Below are 21,348 nucleotides of genomic sequence, written 5' to 3' on the forward strand. Positions count from 1 at the left end.
GCCTCCGAAAGTGCTGAGATTACTGGCATAAGCCAACGTGCCTGGCCAACCTGTACACTTTTTGTAACAGCCAAAAACTGGAAAGAAGCAGTATCCATTACTAGGTAAAAATTACGGCATATACAGATAATGGTTATTTCTAAGCACAAAAAAGAATCAAACTGATATTCCTAACAACATGGATGAATTTCAGAAACATTGTGCTAGTAAGAGAAGGCACACACAAAAAGGTACATACTTAATAATTCCACTTGTGTGAAATTCTAGAACCAATAAAACTTATCTGTAGTAATAAAAAGTAGTTCAATGTTCACCTGGATGCAGGGGTGGGGGCAGTGGCTACAAAGTTGCATGAGGGAACATAGTGGGTGATGGAAATGTTCTGTTTCTTGATTGTGGTGGCAGTTATATAGATACAGACATACTTGTCCAAACTCATCAAACTGTATACCTCAAATGGGTACATTTTTTCTTTTATGTGTATTATACCTCAAGTATAATGAAGTTGATTTTAAAAATACATTTGTTCTAATCCCACTTTTGCCACATAAGCAGGGTTCAGAGAAATGTTAGGTATTCCTTCTCTCTACTCTCGTGTATATCCTGATGAAAACATTTATATAACCATATTGAAATGAGATTTAAATATCAGTTTCCCTAATGGACTCAGCTGGACTCAAGTTAATGGACTCAAAAAAATTTTGAATCTCATCTGTTCCTATTTTCTCCTGCCTACAGTTGTTATCTTTACTGTTATTTGAAGGTCTTGAATAAGTGAATTTTGAATTCAGATAATACACTATCGGGAGCTCAGTAGGAAAGCAGACCCCTGGCCTCAGGAGCACCTCTTTGATCATGAATGTCTGTGACTGCCATTTTGTTCTCTAGATTCATGTCTTTATATTGTCTATTTGGCTTATAGTTTTTTTCTATCACCATTGTGTTTTCAACTGTTTTTTCAGTAAAAGACAAAATTTGATTTTCATGCTATTAATTTTGTACTAAAAAGAGCACAGCAGGCATAATTAAAGCATTTAAGATGTAGTAATATGATTTAAAATATTTCACTAAGTGATATATTACAAAAAGTTATTTAATTATCTGTAACCTTTAAAAGCAGGTATTAGAATTCTATGGCTATTGTCTTTAATAATTACATTTTTATTTTGATTTTAATTTTTTAAATGCATGTTTGTTTTTTGTTGTTTTTTTTTTCCTGAGATGGAGTCTCGCTCTGTCGCCCAGGCTGGAGTGCAATGGCGTGATCTTGGCTCACTGCAACCTCCACCTCCTGGGTTCAAGCAATTCTCCTGCCTCAGTCTCCTGAGTAGATGGGATTACAGGCACCTGCCACCACACCCAGCTAATTCTTGTATTTTTACTAGAGACGGGGTTTCACCATGTTGGACGGGCTTGTCTCGAATTTCTGATGTCAAGTGATCCACCCACCTCGGCCTTTTAAAGATCTGACATCTTAGTTGTTACTGTGAAATTGATTTTCTTGTTTTCTCCTCATCTTAACCTTGTTTTATGTATCAAAGTAAAGAAAAGGAACGGTTAAAACTTATATGAAGTATGGCTAAATCTTCAAAAAGATATCAAATATTTAGAAACTAATTTTATGATGCGTATGTTTTATGAATGGTAGCAATACAATTTATAACTGTCATTTCTAAAATTTCCTGATTTAGGTATCCATTGCCAAAAAATGTAAAATAGAATTATGATGAGTGATCTCTTGAATTAAAACCAAATGTTTTTATATTACAATACCTGTGATAGTGATTCCAAACAGGCTTCTCCTTAATAAGTGGCCACGGTCAAGTCATGATGTTAGCCCTTATATTTATAATGAGGACAATTCTGGGTCACCAAGGGCCTGGATATGAGACCCTTAGGGCCCACTGTGATATTTATGGACATGAAATACAGTCATAGGCCATTCACCAGATTTACCAAGCTTGGAAACTTCCAAATAAATTAACTTGACAAATATACATAAACTTCAGTAAATTTTATTAGTTTTATTTTTTGCCCTGTGTATTTGCAGAAATGTTATCTATTAGGAAATGTATTTAATAAAAGTAGAAGGTTTGTTTTTTTTTTAGCATGATACTCAGCTATATTCTTCCAATAGGTGTGGAACTTAGTGCCTTCAGCAGTGGCAGTCTCCTAAAATGATTGTCTATCAGTTAAAGGTTAACTGAGTATTTTGGACCAAGTAGCAAACTAGAATTCTTTTCATCTAATCTCTGTTTAATTTGGGATATCCATTATAACATCCTTGGGTCAGTGTAGTACATCTTACGTTAAGTTTTTTCTCTAATGAATATTTATATTACATAAATGGGAAAATTGGTGGGTTCCCTTGGTAGAAACATGATATTGGTATTTTTAAAGTAAACTTAAATAGGTCAGAATTTTTATCCTCTAGAGAAAATTTCACATCTGATTAAATAGTTTACATAAACTTAATCTTTTTCTGTAGATGCATTATAATCTCAGATATTATTCATGTAGCTATTCCTCTGTGAACCATAAAATGTTCATTTCTTCAAAATGAATATGAAGCTCAAAGCATTAGTAGTCTTAAGAGCATAAAAACTTTATTACTTTGTGCTTCACATTTTTCAAGTAACTTTGGGAAGCCGAAACAAATTTTGCATTTAGATTAATGGAAGATGTTTTCCATTTGAAGAAACTGGCAAGGGAGCAACAATAACAAAAATCCCCCAAGGTTAAAAATGTAGTGCTTTTGATTCTTCCCAGAACTGTGTTAGCAGAACAATCATTTCTCAGCATGGAAAGGTATCATAATTGGTCTATACAGTGGCAATACTGAAAACGAGTATGCTTCAGAGAAAGCTAATATGACTCTACTTAATAATTTCCTTCAAGAGCCTGAATTTGAATGTATATTCCACCCAGCTTGAGGCAAACAATTTGTTCCTATAAGTTCTAGTGGAAGTTACCGGGGGTCATGCAATTTATTTTTGTCTTGAAGTTTTCAAAACTGTGTAGAACTAAAGACACATTTACTTACATTGTTCCACTAGTAATTTGATCCAATTGGCAATGCTCCTTTCTCTTCTTCTTCTCAATTCTATTATGTTGGAAGAGTAGAAGTGTTCATAAAATGTTGTGACAAACGATTCTTCCTAGAGATGTTTAGAGACATTTCCTCTTAATGTTTGAACCTCTGGTTCGCTTTTTTTTTTTTTTTTTTTTTTTTTAGGTGGAGTCTTGCTCTGTTGCCAGGCTGCAGTACCGTGGCACAATCTCGACTCACTGCTACCTCCACCTCCTGGGTTCAAGCGATCCTCCTGCCTCAGCCTCGAGTAGCTGGGACTACAGACACACACCACTACGCCCAGCTAGCTTTTGTATTTTTAGTAGAGACAGGGTTTCACCATGTTGGCCAGGCTGGTCTCGATCTCTTGACCTCGTAATCTGCCCGCCTCAGCCTCCCAAAATGCTGGGATTACAGGCATGAGCCACTGTGCCTGGCCCAATGTTTGCATTCTTTAGTAAGTGGTTTTTTATTGTGTGTCTTTACTTACATGTGCTGTTACTGTCCTTTTCACTGGGATTATCTAGGTTTTCAATCTGTTTCTTTGTGTTATTTTTTTGGCTATGGGACTAGTTTTAAAGCCCTACCACAAAGTAGAGGGTCTGTACTTGGAGTATGATGAGCAATGTAAGAGGATGTTTCCTTTTTTTTCCTTGAAGAATTGACAGTTTTAGGGAAATGTGTGCAGATGTCAGAAGATGGCTACACAGAGAATGAAGCATTAGAAGGTAGACACAGGTCTCTGCATTGCAAATATCAGTAACAGGGATGAAGAAAGAACAGCAGAATGTTTAGAAAGAGTGTAAAGGATGGTTAGACACTTAGACCCTCTCTTTTGTAAGTTTGATTATGTACTTTTAAGAAGCAGCAATAAGTTGAAGGTCAAGTTATCTCAATACTCTGATAAGATGGGGTCTCTGGATTCATACCAAATATTAGAGTTCAAGGCATTCCCCTTCAATTTATTTTATATTCCTCAAATGTATCTAATTCCTTAGGATTAATGACTTGTTTCTTTTAAAAACAGCATTTATTGCTTTAATCTGAGAACAAATATAAGACTTCCAGTGTTTATATCTACAAACACAAGGATTGAAAAAAATTTTATAATCCACCTCACTGCTAATTCTTGTAGGTGAAGCAACGACTTAGAAGAATGGGGAGACTGGAGTACATGATCGTTTTATAGACAGCCACAGTTGGCAAAAGATGGTGGTGAGGCTGTCCCCGTTGTAAATCCTTTATCTCCATGAGAGCAACTGTTGCTGGCTAGTTTCTTGTGAATTAAGTATGCACTTTGTCTTTTTTATAAATGTGATAAATGAACATATTTTCTAAGTGGCTCTTTGCTTAATAAAAATGAGTAATAAGGAATTAGGGAAGCATTGGAAAGATATAACTGGGAGGTGAAAAAAAAATGTTATCTCTTTGCTTCAGTCCCTTATTCTGATCTTTATAGATCAGTTCTCTCAGTGAGAATCCAAATGGGATGTCATTCTTTGTTTGATTCATTAATTCTTTGCAATCTATAGTAGGACTGTTGAGGAGAATGTATAAAATGCAGGTTACCAGCAGGTTGAAGGAGGGGAATGAGGGCAGGTGGTCCATTAGCAGAAACATTAATTCTTGACTGGGATAGTGAATATTGACCAACATTGAAAACATTATATTGTGGTCTTCTTTAGGCCTGAACACTGACAGCCAGTTGACAAGTCTAATTTTTCATAACTTACATGTGGTTCATTTAGGAAAAACTACCATCAAGAGCAATTCAATTCTATTATGACAATTAACTCTGACTTCCGAAGTAAGTAGAATAAATCAATTTATTTCTCAGTAAGGCCCAAATAAACTGAGATTGTTGTGCCAATTATGCAGTTTGTGACTACGGTGTAGATAGTATGTGCTGGGTTGTGCAGTGTACAACCTGCAAAGCTGTGTGAGGCAACCTAGACATTCTCCTCCTAGCTATATACCCAGAAGAAAATACATGTTTCTACAAAACTTTGTATAGAATGTTTATAGTACCATTATTCATAATATCCAAAAAGTGAAAACAACCCAGATGTTCCTAAACTGATAAGTGGATAAACAAAATGTGGTGTATCCATAAAGTAGAATATTATGTAGCCGTAAGAAAGAATGGAATACCAATACGTGCTGCAGCCTGGCTGAACCTTGGAAACGTTATGCCAAGTTAACAGCACATACTGATTGTATGAGTACATTTAGATACGAAATATCTAAAAGAGGTAAATCCATTGCCAGTGACTGAAATGGGGTGTGATTGCTTAATGGGTATAGGGTTTTCTTTTGGGGGTGATGAAATGTTCTAGAATCAGATAGTGGTGGGGTTGCACAACCTTGAAAACTACTGAAAACCCTGTGAAATGTACAGTTTAAAATGGTTAAAATGATGCATTTTATGTTGTATAAAAGAAAATTTAAAAAAATTAATCCAGTGGGGTCTGATGGCAAATGGACATGAGGGAACTTTTTTCGAGGTGATGGAAGTGTTATAAATCTAGATTAGAGTGATGGTTGCACAACTGTGTAAATTTATAAAAACTCATCAAACTGTATACTCTTAAAATGTGGATGTATTTTATGGTATGCAATTATACCTCAATAAAGCTGTTTTAAAAAAACTCTGTGAGTCATTACTGAAATCAGTGCCATTTTCTGAATTTCAGAAATATCAAAGGAGAGTTCCCAGTGTGAATTTATAATAAATAACGTTTGGTATTTTATTTCCTTTGACTTAACAAGAGCCCGAGATGCAGAAACAAATCTGCACTTCCATGTTGTGTTACCCGCTCTGGGCCATGGCCCATTTGCCAGTTGCAGATTGCCTCCTTGTCTGAAAATGGGCGTGTTTCTTCATAGTAACTCTCAATTCTATTGTTGGTGACAGCACAATAATGGAACTTTCTTCTGTGTGGATAAGCCCTTCAGTGATATTTGCAAATCAAATCATATCTGCTTTTTGTGCTACATTGTCCTCAGAATCTTTTGATTGGTTTGGTTATAGACATCCCTATATCAGCTTCTCTGTTCTCTTTCAGTTTAAATATCTGTATGCTGTGGCAAATTGCATTATGAAATCCTCTCACATTTATTGCTGTTTAGTGCATGGAAATGGCATTTCCTCATTACCAAAGATAAACTCTAAATGTTTCCTTTTTTTTTTTTTCCTGAAGCAGCAAATTATGTATTCAAAAATCTTTTCTCTATAGCATTATTTCCCTGAGCCGTTTCTTTTCTCCCCCCTGAATGCTGACACCAGATGCAGTCTGCATGGACATTAGTCCCAGGGAAATCTTGTCTTCTACCCAGGAGGAGGAGATTATAGGAAGCAATGCTGACTCTTGTTGTAGATTCACAATGTGCTGACACGATAATAGGACATGAATGGGCTTTTGGAATGCCTTTTCCTTTGAGCTTGGCTGAGAGGGGGACAGAGGCAGACAGCTCCATGGCCTGAATTTCGTTAGCTGTGTGACAATGAGAGAGATAAGTAGATGTGACAGTTATGAATGATCCTCTGTCATGCACTTTCACGTTCAGACTCAGATAAACTGACACTGCTGTCAAACACCAGCTATGGAGAGCTGAGACCTCTGATGAACCTTCTAATATGGTAAATGGGAGTCTTAATTCTTCATTAACTGGAAAAAGGAGATTTGGCCATGTAATTTTCTCCTTGCTGCCTGTTTTAAAGATTCCAATAACCCAGCATTTACAGTTGACTAGGCAGGGATTGCTTTTCCCCCCCTACACTTGCAACATGCAGACTGTGAAATCTGAGGAAACGCCGCTTAAACCCAGACTTATTGCCTTGGTTATCTTTAATGACTTTGAAATGTATTGGCCTCATTATGGAACAGTGCAGTTATCAATTCCTCTAATTAGGTGATGTGCTCCCATAAGAAATTTAACATTAAAGCACAAAAATGAACTCGTTAGAGGCATCTATTGCTGGGAACTTCAGTATCAATGGTGAATTGAAGATACTGTGTTTCGTTACCAACTCTTCTGCACCCTACGTCTGACTCCTCCTTGAAGACTAGAGCATGGGCATTTTTTTCTTTTTCCTTAAGGGTTTAATCCTCATATAGCACCTCTAATACCTTTTATGACATTTGAGTGCTTCTGGATAGTAAACTGTGTGCCTTTGACTAAATTGACCAGGAGCCTAGGGGAGGGAGGAGGTGAGTAGTTTACATTTAAATGCTCCACATATCAACCCATCTTTCTTTCTTAGAGTTTTAACCCATGGCTAGTTACTCTTTCTTGTATAATGCCAATAAACTTCCTTTCTATAAGTAGCTTAGCAAAGCCTTTGTTTTTACCACGATAGGGACCATTATGTGTTTATTAAATAGTGATACTGTTTCACTCATACAATTTCGTCTGTGTTTCCAGAGAAGATGAGGTTTCGGGGTTTAGGCTTTTTAGGTCTCATAACCCTTCTTTACATCAATCATCCATCTGAACAAAAAAAATAATTGTAGCCTCCCCTTTGGGGAAACTATATAGTTTAATTAGTGTTTTCTAATAATTTGCAAATCCTTAGAGAAAAGTTATAATAGAAGCATAAGAAATTATCTTTGAGGTTAGTTTATTATTGTTCCTATTATTATCATTATTACTATATGGGACTAGTTTTTTTTTTAAATTGACTACTTGAAAATGTGTTTCAGATCTCATGGAGTGAAATTTACCTTTAATTTACCTTAGAGCTCAAATAAGAGCATACAGAATATAAAAATGTGGAACACTAATTTCTTTAAAATACCTGACCCTGTTAATGGCCAGGAGTGTTAACTTTGTCACCTGGAAGAAGATCCTGTCCTAGAAAATGTTAGAATGAAAACCTTAATCATCTCCTCTCAAAGGGTCATTGAGGAAGCTGGGCTTGAGTGTGTGCAGCTGTTCTTCAATAATGTTATATCATTCTGAACCAATTATCATCCTTAACCCAGATTTGCTTTGAATCTCTGTGGCATCTTGACTACTGTCTATAACAACAGTGATTGCCAGACCCTGCCTGATGCTCAGGTTTGTATCAACCCTCTACTTCTCCTCACAGTAGGTAAGAGTTTCTTGGTGTTCTGTTCCTTACCCAGGCTTGAGGAATAGTCCTACTTTTTGCCATGATGCCTTGCCGCAGTTTTTGCTCTTCCCTTGTGCTGTTGTTCTCTTTGTCATGCAGGTTTCCCAGTATCTTAGTAAAAGCTGTGAACAATTCCTATCACCTTTTCAAACCTTCCTTCCAAGAAGTAGGGGATGGAGGGGGTTCCTGATCTTGCCACAGGTGGGTGCCACATGTAAGGACCCACTGGTTCCTCATGAGATTCTTTGAGAGAGTCTGAAGCTCGATTGTCTGGGTTAAAAGTCTGGTGCTGTCACCTGCTTTCTGAATGACTTTAAGCAAGTTATTTGACTTCTCTTTGCCTCAGTTTCCTGCCTATAAAATGAAGATAATAGCACCTGTCTTATCAAGGTTCTTAGAGAAGATTAGATGCATTAACACATGTAAAGCACTTAGAACACTTTAAGTCACATAGTAAACATTAATAAATATCAGTCGCTAACAGCTTTTGTTTCTGCTCTATTACCATTTTACTATCTCATCTCTCTCATATCCCACAACACCAAGCCAAACCCTTTGGCTCTTGATAGATTTATTATTCTTAATGTTTGAGCCCTACTATTTGCTATTGCTTCCCTTTTTAATCCTATACACTAATGTGTGAAATTGAAATAAAAAGCAGAATTGAGGCCAGGCACAGCAGCTTGTGCCTGTAATTCCAGTGCTTTGGGAGGCCAAAGTGGAAGGATCACTTAAGCATAGGAGTTCGAGGCTGCAGTGGACTATGATAGCACCACTGGTCTCCAGCTTAGGTGACAGAGCTGGACCTTGTCTCAAAAAAAACAAACAAAAAACGGTTGGTCACCATGATATTAAAGAGCCATGAAATATATTAGCATGTCATTTTTCTCCCTATCCCCTCTATCCTGAACATTCCATATAGTCTTGGGAAATAACTTCTTTAAGGTAGGTCAGTTATTATGAATATAACATGATTGTCTATTGGGTTATGTTCATTGGGTTGATGCCAAGGAAAAATGAATATGGCAGGTCCCAGCAAGTAACAACAACAAAAATAGTATTGTCGACTGTTTCACAGAGGGTGTGGAGTTAGTATTGGGTTTTAAAGGATGAATAGGGGTTTATCAGATGAGGAGGATTGAGAAGAGCATTCAGGGCAAAGGCATGTGGAAAAATTGGTGCGGTAGTGCATGCCAGTCCTGGGACTTCAAGTTGAACATTTAGGAGTGTAGCAGTTATGTTTCAGAAGCAGAGGATGAGTGGAGAGGACAGCAATAGAATGGCTTGAAGACCCTTGTACAGTGTACTAAGGAGTTTGGACTTAATCCTGTGGGCATGCAAGACCCTTTGAAAGATTTGCAGTGGGAAAGTGATCGGATCTGATTTGCTAACTCATTGCAATGGCTCTGTGGAAGAATATCTTGGAGAGGGGTTCAAGACTTGAGCCAGGGGACATGTCAAGTAGTGTTTCAAATGCTAACTACCCCCTCCTGCTTCTCACATTGCTAAATAGAGTGCAGCAGAATGAGGTGTACTTCTGAAGACAGGTTTTTGAATCAGCTTTCCAGCAGTCCCTTGAGTACATTGAGAGGATGCGTGGAGGGAAGACATACCATCTTTACCCTGCCCTCTCCCCATGTTAATCTTTTGAAAGAGATGGGAGCAAAGCTGCTATCACATTGGGCTTGACTGAAGACAGAAGTCCTTGAGCATCCTTCCCCTGAGTGCAGGCAAGCCTTGTTCTTGCAGAGGAGAGGAGATTAGAATAACATCCTCACTCTTCAGTGAGAGGGCAGGCAGACCCTCACACTGGATGGTTCCACCCCGGAGTTCAGGCCTCTCCTGACAAGTGTTGTGAGCATCTGATGTCCTTGGCCTCTCTTCTGCACTGCTTACCTTACAGCAGTTAAGCATGAGAGCATTCTGTGTCTTCCTTTCTCTCCCTTCAGTTGCTTAAAGAAGATAAGAATTTGCTTTAAAGAAAAATGTTAAGAAATCTTTATAAAATGGTATTAAATTAGAAAATCTCACACTTTTTTCTTCAGAATGCTTTTCTTCAATTGCCATTGTATCTTTTTGCCCCTTCCAAACTCTCACCAATTATTATTTATGTATATTATCGTGATTACTTGTAGAAAATCAATAGAATTGCTTGTCTTTATCAGCAGTGCTACCTTTCTACCTCTTTCTCCCTTTTCATCCTCTCTTCGTCCCTTGCTAATTGTTATTTCTGGGTGTATTATTATTGTAATTAAGGAAATTTGATAAAAATACCATGACAATTTCATGCCTCAGAATTATTACACAGGATTTATAAAAAAAGATTATTATACATCAATGCAGTATTTGTTATTCCTAAATGATTATTCCAGAAATACTAATCAAAAACATCTCCCTCCAGAATAGTACTGTAGCTTTCATATCAGCTGCTGTTTCTTTGAATGGAGTTGCCCAATCTTTCATCAAAGAAACACATCACCCATATCCCTGTCTTTAAAAACAGCAATTATGTGTAAATGCCTCCTGATTTATTTGAGCCAGGGCCACTGGCCAGTATGAGTCACCACAATTTATTGCTAACCGTCACTTTTACATGATAGGTCTGTAACAAATATCTGCCGCATATTGTTAAATTAATCTTCCATTTAAAATTAATGGAGTTAGACTCCCCAGGTTCAATGTAATTTCGTGTTCACGGGCAGGGAGGGATGTGTGCTGCATACAAAATGAGACAAGGCCCAACGCCCTAATCTTTCATCACCTTGAACCTGGAGACTAGGACGCGTCTCAGCACCAACTAATGAGACTGGGCCTGCGTCTCTCCTGAGGATGCCGGCTCAAAGAGGCTTTTCTGCTCAGAAATAGCAGGCTCCGTCTTATTTTAATAATTCCTCAGATATGACAAGTCTGATGTTATGTATGAAAGAGCTAGGCTTGAAAAAGAGATAAAATGAATTTTATATCATTACTTCAAAACCAAACCAAGGGAAGTGTGTTGCAGTTAAATTAAAAAAAAAAAAAAGGACACATTTTAGTCATGAAATATACTGACTGTAAACCAGGAGTCATCCTTTCATTTATTTTAATGCACAATCACCTTAGATTTCTCTTCTGTAATTTTTACACCTATTCATGCATTAATCAAAATAATGTAGATGAAAGCAGGAGCTTGTTCGATAAACATTTAGATGAAAATATCAGAGGGGACATGTATTTCCTGATGGAATATGTCATACTGAACCTCTGAAGTCCCATCGCTTCTTTTGGTGGCATCTTTTGAAAATGCATCTTTTTTCTATGTACCACTAACCTATTACTGTTTAGTCTCTTAGACTTTAAAAATGAGTAAGCCAAATTACACAGGGGTATTGGGTTCTCTAGTTTTTCTTTCTCAGTCTTTTTCACAAACCAGGTAACTATTTTGCATCCATGGAGAAGAAGGTTTTACAGAACAGGTTTCAGCTATCATACCACATCTACAGTACTTCTGGCAAATGGTTGCTGGTTTGTTTGTTTTTTTTTTTTAATTATTCGGGAAGACTGAGTCCCAGGGACAATGGGACCCTTTTCCTAGGTAAAGAAAACGTCTCTAGAAAGACAGTAAGTTAAGAGCCAGGGAAGGTGGTGCACACCCATAGTCCCAGCTACTTGGAAGGCTACAACAGAGAATTTCTTGAGCCTAGGAGTTCAAGACCAGTCTAGACAAACATAGCAAGACCTCCAAATAAGGTAAACTTCCTGGTTTTTAAAAATTCTGTGAGTTGAGTTCTGCTTCCTCATAGGTGAATTCTAGGTATCTGCACTTTGTATCTGATTTATTTATTTTACTTTTTTGAAACAGGGTCTCACAGTCTCCCAACTGGAGTGCAGTGGCACAATCTTGGCTCACTGCAACGTCCACCTACTAGGCTCAAGCAATCCTCCCACCTCAGGAGGGAGCTGGGACTACAGGTGCCTGCCACAACACCTGGCTAATTTTATATGTTTTTGTAGAAAAAGGATTTCATCATGTTGCCCAGACTGGTCTTGAATTCCTGGGTTCAAGCAATCTGCCAGCCTCAGCCTCCCAAAGTGTTGGGATTACAAGCGTGAGCCACTGCACCTGGCTTGTGTCTGATTTATAATGCAACATATGATTGATTTTAAAGCTCTTCTTTTTTGTGATTTGTTGTAATTTGCGTCCACAATAATTTTTTTTCCAACCCCTTCTTCAGACATACATAATAAAATTTCTAAAGAAGCAGTATTAGTATTATACTACCTATAGCTTTTATTATTATTATTTTGCTAACATTTTATAACTTAGACTTCTATTTTCTTATAAACTTGGTATATTTAAATGAACATAGGGATAGAAAAATGTAAACTCCAATACAAGAATCAAGTATAGTCACTTATCGACACGTGCAGTTTTAAAAATTTTAGTCACCCCTTGGTATACTTAGGGAATTGGTTCCAGTACCCCCTCACCCTCACCTCCATATGTACTCAAGTCCTGCAGTGGGTCCTGCAGACCCCTGTGTATGAAAAGTCGGCCCTCTGTATGTATGGGCTTTGCATCTTTTGAATACTGTATTTTTAATCTGCATTTGGTTGAAAAAAGTCTGCATGTAAGTGGATCAAAACCCATGTAGTTCAAGGGTCAACTGTGTATCACTTTGATAGGCTATTTATAAGAGAAGATTTTTAAAATATTGCTCCATGTCTGTACTTGAATAAGATTTAGAAAATCTTAGGGGTATTTTAGGACCAGATAATTAGTAAAAATAATGATACTGTAAATTAGAAAATAAATGAATAATAGTAGGGCATCTTTCTCCATGAACCTGAATTGCTTTGCTTTCCTCTCTTTTGATGTCTGTAAGCTGTTGCATGTTCTACAGTGGGCCCCAGGGTGCTTCGTGAGTCCCAAATATCAGATTTCTTTTTCTCTCTTCTACTTATAGCATATTTGCCTTAAGTTCTTGATACTTTCTTCTGCCCTCTTTTCTTCTTTTAACAGCTTCAGCATTTTCCTTCTTTTTTCTTTCTCTCCCTCTTTCCTTCGCTTAAAAGCCTTCTTATTTTATATAGAAACTTCATCTTTTTTTCTTTTGAGACAGGGTCTTGCTTTGTTGCCCAGGCTAGAGTGCGGTAGTATGAATCACAACTCTACTGCAGTCTAAACCTCCCTGGCTCAAGCGATCCTCCCACCTTAGCCTCCAAAGTAGCTTGGACCTCAGGCATGTACCACCATGCTCAGCTAACTTTTGTATATTTTTAGAGACAGGGTTTTGCAATCTTGTCCAGGCTGGTCTTGAACTCCTGAGCTCAAGCAATTCACCTGCCTCAGCCTCCCAAAGGGCTGGGGTTGCAGGAATAAGCCACTGTGCCCAGCCTTCAATTTTTTTGTTATTGTTTTGAGAGAGAGAGAGTGCGCGCGTGAGAGAGAGCAGGTTGATATGCTCAAGCTTAAGGTCTGTAATGGGTTTAAAGCTCTAAGGTTTATAATCAGAATGGTAGAGATGGAAGGGATCTCTGATCTAATCCATCCTCCATTTCATAGGTAATGCCACGGAGGCCTGAAAAGGTTAAGGTTCTCAAAGACCAAAACTGTATCCTTTTGGAAAGTATTATGGTGATTCCTCAAAAAAATTAAACAGATGATTACCATATATGATTCAGCAGTCACACTTCTGTGTATATAATCAGAATTGAAAACAGGGACTTGGACAGATACTTGTATTCCAATGTTCATAGAAGCGTTACTCATAATAGCTAAAAAGTGGAAATAGCCCACATATGTATCAGTTTGTAAATGGATAAATAAAATGTGGTATATCCATAAAACAGAATATTGTTATGACTTTTGTTTTTGAGTTGCATTTTATTCTGTCACTGTGGCTGGAGTACAGTGGCACAGTCACAGCTCACTGCAGCCTCAAACTGTGGGGCTCAAGCAGTCCTCCTGCCTGGGACTACAGACATGAGCTACCGTGCTCAGCCTGGAACATTATTATCCAGCCTTAAAAAGGATGGTAATTCTGACAGTCACTGCAATACGAATGAATCAATGCATTTTGAAAACATTATGCTGATTGAAATAAACTACACACAAAAGGATAAATATTGTGGGATTTCACTTCGATGAGGTACCTAGAGTAGTCAAACTCACAGAGACAAAAAGTCACCAGGAACTGGGAAGAACAGTGGGATAGGCACAAGGTTTCATTTTGGGATGATGAAAAAGTCCTGCAAATGAATGTTGGTGACAATAATGTGAATATACTTAATGCCACAGACCATATACTTAAAAATGGTTAGAATGGTAAAAAAAAAAAAAAAAAAAAAAAAAAAGAAAAAGTATATTTGCCACAATAAAATACAAAAACACTGATATGATTTGGCTCTGTCCCCACCCAAGTCTCATATCAAATTATAGTCCCCATAATCCCCATGTGTTTTGGGAGGGATCAGGTGGAGAGAATCATGGGGGCAGTTTCCATATTCTGTTCTTGTGATAGTGAGTACTTACAAGGTCTGATGGTTTTATAAGGGGCTTTTTTCTTCTCTGGGCTTTTTTCTTGTCTGGGCACTCATTCTTCTCTCTCTTGCCACCTTGTAAAAAAGGATGTGTTTGTTTCCCCTTCTGCTATGATTGTAAGTTTCCTGAGGCCTCCCCAGCCGTGCAGAACTGTGTCAGTTAAGCCTCTTTCCTTTATAAATTACCCAGTCTTGGGCAGCTCTTTATAGCAGCATGAGAATGTATTAATACAGACACACACACATTCTTTTATTACCTGAGAAAATTTCTGGCAATTAGTATGTCTGTCCCCCTCTGCCTCCATCTCTGCAGCTAACATTTGGACATTCCTCCGTTTCAGTTTCAGATTTGCTCTCATAATGTTTTTGAATGTTACATCTTTCCCTGTCTCATTTCACTTTTCTTTTTTTCTGACATTGAGTACCTGCTTTGTGATAGTCACTAGAGATACAAATAGCTCAGAATCAAAGAAAGATTTTACATGAAATATTTTCAAGAATATGCATACAAAATATTCAAAGATTTCTCAGAAAATAGCAATTGTAAAATAAATAAAATACAACAAAACTGTTTCTTATTTGCACAAATGTGTAAAGTATATGTAGTCTAATTTAAGTAGTTTTTATTTTTCTCTAAAATAAATTTTGTGACTTCCTTTTTTTTTTTTTTTTTTTTGAGATGAAGTCTTGCACTGTCGCCCAGGTTGGAGTGCAGTGGTGTGTGTGATCTCAGCTCACTGCAACCTCCGCCTCCCGGGTTCAAGTGATTCTCTACCTCAGCCTCCCGAGTAGCTGGGATTACAGGCCCCACCTACCACACCCAGCTAATTTTTGTATTTTTAGTAGAGATGGGGTTTTGCCATGTTGGACAGGCTGGTCCCTAACTCCTGAATTCAGGTGATCTGCCTGCCAAAGTGCTGGGATTACAGGTGTGAGCCACCGTGCCTAGCCCAATTTTGTGACCATTTCATATAATATTACAAGCATTCCTTTACTAAGGCAACCTGTTAATATAGGTCTCTCAATGGCAGGCTCTTCTTATTCTATGGATTGACTAAGAAGCCCCCAAAAATCCTTATGAGGAAAGATAGAGTCACGGGTCATAAGAGAAAGCTAGTAATAGGCTTGAGTTTCAAAGAAAAGAGTTTATCAGACTGAGGAGTAAAGAACGTTGGTAACTGGCCTTCAAAAGATAGTTAGGATCGCATCCGGAAAGATGTGGGGTAGGGGATATAAAATGAATAGCAAGGCAGGATAGCAGCAGGGCATTCTTGGAATAGACAACCATCCATTTGTTCTCAGTGTGAAATATATGTGGTTTTGTAATGGAAATTAAGGCCAGAGTGGCATGTCAAGGCCAGTAGTTGAGAGCTTTGTAGGCCACATTGAAGGGTTTGTATATGGAGTTTGATGGGCTGCTAGGATGGATCTGTCCAGTGGACAACTGGATTTCAGACCTAGGAGAGCCTCCATAGAGGTATTAATTGAAGCCTTTGGATGATCGAGATTGTGAAGATAGAATATAAGACCGAGCCTCTTGAGCATTTCTTCCTTAGTGAGAAGAAGGTGATGATACACAGAAGGAAACTTCAGAGAAGTGAGAATGATAGATAAAGGATGGACTTTCCCCATGAAACCTGGCAAGGGAGTGATCAAGAGTGTTAATACTGTCACAGAGACTTTAAAGAAGATCACAAATGAAGGGAAACCTTGGATTTCAATCTTGACTCTTAGTACTCAAGGAAACTGCATTTTAAGATGTGGTAATTAAAGTATTAAAATATTCCGAGGGTCCCTTGCACGCTCCCTTTCTATGCCCATTGTGACGGCATGGTCACATCATTGCTTGAGGTGTGCAAGAGTGCTTTATTGAAGATAGTACTATTGGGGGAGATTTTATTTTGATAGAGAATGACAAATAGACTAATAATTATCTTAAAGTAAGTATCTTAAAGTCAGTAGGCAAAGGAGAAAAAAAGATTTATAAGGAAAACGTCTGCAGGACAGATTCTAGATGTCTATTTTTTGTTGTTGTACATCAGAGCCCAGACTATGTAAATGATAGGGCAAAATGTGACTAGCAACATAGTCTTACTAGAAACCTAAATATCTACAAAGAGAGCAAAAAACTGTCACGTCAAGAATATGTTACCCGTTTTAGTTAAAAGGTTAGATTTCATTTGCCTTGTGTATTTGTGTGTGTGTGTGAGAGAGAGAGAGAGAGAGAGAGAGAGAGAGCGAGAAAGAACACTGTATTGGGAATGCTTCGTAGGCATTTGGAGAAGTTTTGGATGATTGGTAACATGAACCATTCTTCCCTTTAACCTGATGCATCTGAACGTACTCCTGGGCAGAAGGTAAACCTGTGCACATTACAGACATTTGTGGGTACTTTTATTTCATTATCCTCAAGCAAGAATATGTGATCGCTCTATTCTATATTCGACCAACTTGTTCTTAGCAAGCACAGAATAATAACCTTTCAGTGTGAATGTTTGTACATAATAGTAGTAGGATGTATTTTGTGGTAAGTATTTTTTAAATGAGGATTCATTTTAGGCCTGACACAGTGGCTCACACCTGTAATCCCAGCACTTTGGGAGACTGAGGCAGGAGGATTGCTTGATTGAGCCCAGGAGTTTGAGTCCAGCCTGGGCAACATAGTAAAACCCCGTCTCCATGAAAAATACAAAAATTTGCTGGGTGTGGTGGCATATGCTTGTGGTTCCAGCTACTTGGGAGGCTGAGGTGGGAGGCTTGAGCCTGGGTGGTGGAGGCTGAGTGAGAGCGTGTGACTGCACTCCAGCCTGGGTGACAGAGTAAGACGGTGTCTCAAAAACGTACATACATACATACATACATACAAATGAAGATTCATTTTAAAAAGCATTGAAATGTAAATATCAGCTGTACCTGAATGTTTATAATTTAATCTGAAGGTAAGATTGTCATTAAAGGATACCATAGGAATTTCTCAGACATACTGAAAGTCAGCCCGAAAGTGTTTTCTGTTGTTATGTTGTTGTCATTGTTTTAGGATTTTACGGAGTACTCTTATTACTTGTCAATTAGACCAAAAGAGAATGTCAAACTGCCAACAAAGCTTTTTTACATTTCTACTAAATAATGTTAAGTAGTCAGGTTCATGTTTGGAAGGAAGATTCTTAAGTGCTTTGGCCTCCAGCAGTTTAGATGAGACTCTTAAAACTCAAAATCATTTTATTGGAAAATGCTTTATTTTCTGTCTTTGTGAATTATATTTATAATACTGCATTTAATTTAGGCCTTGGGATTTTGTACACCTTTGGGTGGGCCTCTTCTTCTTCTCCCTCTGCATCTCTAATAAGCACTGAAGATCAAATTGAAACCATGATATTCTGAAATCGGAAAGTTTCTGCCTTTTGCAGCTTATTTGATGGGAATAAAAATGACTGATGGCACTCTCTCTCGGACCCTTTTGTTCAACTCAACTATGATTATGGAGCCTATTAGCTGGAGTTACAACCTATTTAAGAGCAGTGCTTACCAGTAATGGGGGCCAAATGATTTTGGAAAGTTCAGATGTACTGGACTCCCTGCAGAAATGAATTCAGCACTGAACGTATTGATGCAGAACCTGAATGAGGCTGCTCCAGTGGGACAAAGAGAATTGTGAGCTCTGCAAGAAATGAGTGGGTAGTAGAATTAAAGATCAGATAGATGTTCGGCTCAAGGGCAGTCTCAACTCTGAAGTTCATCACAGCAATTTAATCAGGCCCAAATGAGCGTTGCCCAGAAAGGAATCAGCCTTCGATGTGACAGGAAATAGAGTTTATTTAAAAGATTCTTTGTTTCTAGTAATTGTGTGTTAAGCCTTCCCAAGTCTACACTAAAATTACGGAACTACTACATTTGATAGGTGATAGCACTTTGGTTTACCTTGGTTCAGAAGATGTACTGTTGAGAAGATTTATACAAGTCATGGTCTTGTCCAGAAGGAGCCTGCCACCTCAAAAGTTCCAGCTCGGTCATCTTTTGTATTAAGCAGGCCAGAGTGCATCTTTGGCTGTAGCTCTCTGATGCCCCCTTCCATTGTAAAATTATTTTCACAAAAATATATTTGTCTACAGTAAGAGTTATATAATACAGCAGTAAAGACCACAAACTTTAGAATGAAGCACACCTGGGTTTGAATCTCACCTCCTCCACTTGTTAGCTATATGACCTTGAGCAAATTACTTCAACTTTAGAATGCATAGTTCTTTACTTAAGAAATGAAAATAATTCCTGCCTCACAAGATTATGGGGAGAGGTCAATTAAATGATGTAATATGTATCAGGTGCTTCACAGTGTCTGCACATAATAAGTGCTCTATAAATAGTAGTTACAGCTCTAGGACTCTCTCATCTTGTCCCTCCCTCGTTTGCCCACTCCTCTACTCTCTTCATGAGCCAGAGTGTTCACTGCTTTAGGAATAAGTGAGGGAAACTTTTTAAAATTTATTTTATTATGTATTTATTTGTTTGTTTTTTTGAGATGGAGTCTAGCTCTGTCACCAGGCTGGAGTGCAGTGGCACGATGTTGACTCACTGCAATTTCTGCCTCCCGGATTCAAGCGATTTTCCTGCCTCAGCCTCCTGAGTAGCTGGGATTACAGGAGGCTGCCACCATACCCGGCTGATTTTTTTTGTATTTTTAGTAGAGACGGAGTTTCACCACGTTGGTCAGGCTGGTCTCTATCTCTTGACTTTGTGATCCGCCTGCCTCGGCCTCCCAAAGTGCTGGGATTACAGGCATGAGCCACTGTGCCTGGTCAAGTGAGGGAAACTTTTTAGAGGATCTTTGGCTTTAGTCATAGAGAAAAAAAAAAAACAAACTATAAACACCTGGAGGTTTGAACAGTTCATTGATTGTTAAGAACCCAAACAAAAACACTCCATCCCCAACCCCAACACAACAACACAGTGGGGTATTTTGTATTGACACATTATTAGCCTGGAAACCTATTTTGACAGCCAGTATGATTTTACACATGTAATAAGAAGAGTCTATTAGTTTTTCTTCTTTGTTACTCACTAGTTCTGAAGTTTGCTCAATAATGTATAGGTATTTTTGTCTAACACTGACAAAATTTGAAAAGAACTATAATAAATTTATTAGGATTTTACTTATCTCCTTCATGGACCTTGCAAATAGTGTATCTGTGTCTCCATATCCATATCCACATCCTTATTTTTTTTATCTATATCTATAGATAGTGTGTGTAGAAAGTGTGTATAGAAAGTGAGAATGAATGAATGAATGATAACTGAGATCCAAACTATGCACTTGATGGATATCGGGGTAAGCATCCAACAATCCCTTAAATTTTGTGCACTTAAGTGAAAGCTGAATTGGAGAGAGTTGACCAGATCCTCTTAAAGTTAAGCTTTTTATCCTTCTGCCCATAAGTTTTTTTTTTTTTTTTTTTTTTTTTTTTTATACTTTGAGTTCTAGGGTACACGTGCATAACGTGCAGGTTTGTTACATATGTATACTTGTGCCATGTTGGTGTGCTGCAGCCATCAACTCGTCAGCACCCATCAACTCGTCATTTACATCAGGTATAACTCCCAATGCAATCCCTCCCCCCTTCCCCCTCCCCATGATAGGCCCCAGTGTGTGATGTTCCCCTTCCCGAGTCCAAGTGATCTCATTGTTCAGTTCCCACCTATGAGTGAGAACATGCGGTGTTTGGTTTTCTGTTCTTGTGATAGTTTGCTAAGAATGATGGTTTTTATACCTTGAGATCCTACAGGGATGTGCCTAGGCCTGTGTGGATGGCAGCCTCATCTATGCTGTACCTGCAGTACAGACCAGCCTCATCTGTGTTTACCTGCAATATAGAGCAAAATATACCTAGAGAAAGAGATTACTTTGCAATTAGGGGGATCCCACCCACTCCACAGCTTGGCCCGGTGGAGGTTCCCTGCTCTGATCATCTCTTGATGAAGAGAAAAAGAGACAGCAAGTGCTGTAGAAAGTTTTCTTCTCTGTAAAGTGAGAGGGTGAAAATAAGAGTCATAGAAAAGACATTCAGAGAATAGAAAGTGGCCAACCATTTGAAAACCTAAAGGAAGACGTGGGTTCAAACATTTGTTAACATACAGAGAAGAAAAATACGATCTATTTGGGGTGTTACAATCCAGTGTGTATTTTCTATCATACTTACCAAATGTGCTTACTTGTTGTAAACATTTAATACTTGTTTAGTGCTTTGAAGATTCAGAGTAATGTTTCAGATCTACATATTGTATCAATAAGCAAATAACATATGCTGAGCATTTAAAGGCTATTGTCATTCTCCAGCTAGTACAGAGCAAATGTTAAAGGGTACAGACTGTGTAATTTCAGGTTCAGTTTCAGTGAGGAAGCCAGAACAGCAGTCTACTCTATCTGCTGCTTTGTTCCACCCCCACCCCCGACCCATAACAACAAAAATCAAACCCAGAAGAAACCACATAGATAGATGAAAGAGCATAACATGCATTGTTAGGATTTCAGATAAGCTTAAATGGTAATTTTGAGTTCTTGGAGCAGTGCTCATTGTTTACAATGTGTGTGTGTTGGGGGGCAATATTTGGGGTGCCCATAACTTCCCTGGGCATGTTAACCTTGTGG

At 38.2% G+C, this 21,348-nt stretch overlaps 1 protein-coding gene across 20 annotated transcripts in view; it reads left to right on the forward strand.

Moving 5' to 3' along the window:
- AUTS2 (activator of transcription and developmental regulator AUTS2) overlaps positions 1 to 21,348 on the forward strand; it is a 1,209,597-nt gene that overhangs the window by 675,429 nt on the left and 512,820 nt on the right. The window lies entirely within an intron of this gene.

The sequence above is a fragment of the Macaca fascicularis genome, chromosome 3, assembly GCF_037993035.2.
Source record: "Macaca fascicularis isolate 582-1 chromosome 3, T2T-MFA8v1.1".
Taxonomy (NCBI): domain Eukaryota; kingdom Metazoa; phylum Chordata; class Mammalia; order Primates; family Cercopithecidae; genus Macaca; species Macaca fascicularis.